General features: G+C 31.8%; 1 long non-coding RNA gene across 1 annotated transcript; it reads right to left on the bottom strand.

Moving 5' to 3' along the window:
* Nucleotides 1-1,369: 1,369 nt before the first annotated feature.
* LOC127860648 (uncharacterized) lies at nt 1,370-2,042 on the bottom strand. Its single transcript, XR_008039875.1, has 3 exons — nt 1,980-2,042; nt 1,607-1,619; nt 1,370-1,454 (listed from the first exon to the last, which is right to left on the bottom strand). It is a non-coding gene; the product is annotated as an uncharacterized LOC127860648 (long non-coding RNA).
* Nucleotides 2,043-4,142: the final 2,100 nt, after the last annotated feature.

Raw genomic sequence — 4,142 nt, 5'->3', positions numbered from 1 at the left:
TGGATCTAAAAAGTTCCAGTAAAAGAACAAAAATATAATTAAAGAAAGAACCAAAGTAACATCAACTAGGCTCGAACCACTGACTCCTGGAGTAAAAGTATAATGCTAAGATCACTCGGCCATCTTAGGGCATGCAATGAGTGATGTATTTTATACTTTATGTAAGCAATCCTAGTAGTGTCATAAAATATAACAGCTACAAGTTTAACTCTCCCAATAGTTCAATCGTTTTGTATTGCAATACGTTATAATTTTCAGGTTTTAAATCTTCAAAAGATGCATATATTGGATATTTTAGAGCAGGCTAAATGTTCAGTTTTACTGTTTTCTCACAAATATCATAACTACCACAAACATTTTCAAATCTGAAACATTTTTTTTTAATTTGTCAATTAACCAAAACGTGAAAAGGTCCCTTTAACAAGTTAATCACATATTGAATTTCATGTTACAGTTATTCAGCTATATTCATATACGCATGCAATTCCTGTGATAATCAATCGCTATGTATATGAAATAACACTATTAACAAAAAAATGCTGTGGACCTTTTAAGTCTCGAATGAGGATTTAGTCTTTCCTAAATAATTTCCACATAGTAAAACATCAACGAGACCCGAAGTGTGATAAAACTTCCGAGTTGTAATATTGCAACTAGGTAATTATTATGTCTGAGCAATACTGTTGTAATACGATTTATCTTAGCATAAATTGTTAAAATTGTTAAATGTTTTAAACAACAATATTGAGTTTATCTAAATAGATATTGTATTACATAGCCTTAAAGAAAACATCAAATGAAATAAAACATGATGTCAATTTTAAAACCATGTTAAAAGTTTAAGTCCCGTCCCAAACCATGTCTCACAAATAAAACTATTGGCCCAAAAGGTCGTAAGACAACATTCAAATATTGTCCAGATAAACATTATAACCACGTTTTATTTATAAATGTGGCCTATAGTGCAAACCGGTTGTAATATATATGACTTCATCAGGATCATAAAACTTAAGTTTTAGTTAAAGTTAAAGTTTTTTAAGATAACATTATTTGGTAAGTTTATGTTTTCAAGCATTACAATTTTTGTTTTCAGCGTATTCACCTTTAAAACGATTGAAAATATGCTAGACGAGTACTTTCCGTTTTTCACGAGGAAGGTTTTTGGTTTATGCAATCCTTAAGTTCATATACTCCGAAGTACCTATAAAAAGGATTATTGTTATGTGTGTATTAGTTTTTGGTACACTTTTAAAAAGAAACTATGAGACGGTTGCAATTTATTCCGAGATATTACATGTAATAAGTCGAAATTATATATATATTTATATTATTAAATGTATCATTTTAATGAAAGAATCATAGTTTATGTACCGTCATCGCTACGAGTATTCTCATACAAGCGTGCACTCTGTGATGGTTGGTGTTTGGCTTATGATGCATACGTGTTCTTATCGCTGGAAAAATAAAATTACAATCATTATATCGTAAATGCATATTATAAATCAATTAAAATTGTAAATTTACAATAAAAGAATTCAATAAGTCTTGTTTTTCAAAGATGTTTTTTATAAACAATACACCCGAATAAAACAATTAATTTGATTACCTCTGGCTGGCATCTACAATATAAACACATTACAAATACAGTATGCTTCCTTGTGTTGTAATGCATATGCATCCATTGTAAAGAAAAAATGTGAACATTGAAAATTATCAATACACATATTATTGGTTATTAGTTGTTTACCAACTTCACTATGCTACTCAACAATTACAGCAATTTAATCGTCCATTAAATTGTAGAAAATGGTAAAACATATTATATCCTTAATACTTTAGGACCATTTGCAGGCCAATTATAAAATTAAATGGAATGATTTGATGCTTATGATTAATGTATGTACTCATAAATTTACACTAAATATACATAAAGACAGCTAAATGAGTAACTTCAACAAACAGAAATTTAAACTGTTTACCTAGAAGTTCATAGGTCTTCGTGGCTGAGTCATAAACGCCAGTATTTGCATCTGCCAGACAAAGTATGTATCAAAATGTGTTTAAATATTTTGCAATAGGTATTAAGAAAAGGTTATCAGTATATATTTAATACGCAATATGTATTTCTCTATTTTGACTGACAATACCATCTCAAAACCTACATGATTTATCAATAAAACTAAATTCAAAGCAACCTTTTTGTTTTGGCATCGATACTGTCCATGTTTTTTAAGTTGTTAAAGGGTCAAAGATGTCTTACCGAATCGCATGCGGTTGTGAGAGCTCGTCATAATCGCCTACAAAAAAGTACAACATATATAATTAACACAATACACCATATCAATAAGCTTGTTTTTATCTTTGATGTGTTGCTGTCAATATTTATTGAGATTTCACACCCATGCTGCTACTTAAAGCTGGAACAGGAATGATATACAGTGTGTTTTGTGTTCAAATTGTTGGTCTATATGTCGCCCATTCCAAAATGTAAAGAGTATATATATATCCCAAACTGGAACCTAAATATTTCCAACCGAATGTTTCCATCCAGATCTATAAGTTTAAACTAAGTAAGTATAATACTGGAAAAATTTGTATCCTAAAATTTTAAGTAGATTTCAGACAAGAGCTTTCTCCATAGGAAGACATATGCCCCCGAAACACGCTTCGATAGAAGTTATGAGCATTTTTCGAAACCTAAACTCAGATTTCGAAACCTAAAAGGCGGACCCTAAGGTCAAGGTCAAAGGGGTCCAAACTTGTGTGCGTATGGAAAGGCCTTGTCAATATACACATGCATTCCAAATATGAAGGTTACATATGAAGCGACTTTGAAGTTATGAGCATTTTTCGAAACCTAAACGCAGATTTAAAGCCTAGACGCGGACCTAAAGTTCAAGGTCAAGGTCAAAGGGGTGCACATTTGTGTGCGTATGGAAAGGTTTTGTCCATATACACATGCATACCAAATATGAAGGTTACATCTGAAGCGACATAGAAGTTATGAGCATTTTTCAAAACCTAAACGCAGATTTCGATTCCTAAACGTGGACCCTAAGTTCAAGGTCAATGTCAAAGGGGTCCAAATTTGTGTGCGTATGGAAAGGCCTTGTTCATATACACATGCATACCAAATATGAAGGTTACGTTTGAAGTGACATAGAAGTTATGAGCATTTTTCGAAACCTTAACGCAAAGTGTGACGGGAAGACGGAAGGACGGACGGTCCGATCACTATAAGTATGCCCTCCTTCGCAGTCAATCAAGCAATTCTAAGTGGTGAAATAATGGAAACACAACTTGTTAATTGAAGCTCTTCTAAACATAAACTAATATTAAATGGTAGGGCAAATATTAATTTGGACTTTGTTTTGGCAATTCCTATAAATGATATGCAGTCTAACCTGTCAATAAAGACCACTTAAGGGATTTGGTCGTTGTGGTCTTTGTTCACAGGTGGTCTTTATTCGCAGGGTCGATTGAAACTTTGCAAAATATGCTAGTAGTATTTTAACAGGTACCTTACCTATATGTGTGCTCTATTGCTTAAATTGTTGAATACCAATGCATGTGTAATGTCATAAAGGATTGAAAACACAGTTTTGATTTTATATTTATTATTTCAATTTCCTTATGTTTTTATTATTTAATTCATTAAACATATCGTGTATAAATAATTATTGACATACATGAATATGTACTTACTCTGAAAAATTCCGTATCGATAATCTTTGCACGTCTTATCATGAAGAAATTTAAGAAAGGAATGAATATCAAAATGTATGTTTTTAATTGTAACGAAACTGTAAATTTCCTTAATGAGTTGATGAAAGCCCCAAACTTTTGTTTGATAATTTCTGCAATATGTACATTAATTACGAGTCACTAAATTATACAAAGGCAACTTTTTACACTTTCCACATAATTGCATAAAAGAAGCAGGTGGCTTCCAATAAGCAATGTGTGTAAACAAAACAAACAACTGCTATCGAGAGCAGTAAACCTTCTCTTGTCAATATTTCCATAGCGACCGACGAGTCTACTGGTTAGATGTTTATCACGTGACTATCACAGCGTCATCGTGGCCATTTTTGTTATTGAAAATTGCGAAATCGTTGATTGTTATGATTTAAGTGGTCTTT

This window comes from Dreissena polymorpha, chromosome 15 (assembly GCF_020536995.1).
Source record: "Dreissena polymorpha isolate Duluth1 chromosome 15, UMN_Dpol_1.0, whole genome shotgun sequence".
In the NCBI taxonomy this organism is placed as follows: domain Eukaryota; kingdom Metazoa; phylum Mollusca; class Bivalvia; order Myida; family Dreissenidae; genus Dreissena; species Dreissena polymorpha.
Note: the sequence above shows the minus strand (reverse complement) of the source record. Positions and strands in the feature narration are given on the sequence as shown.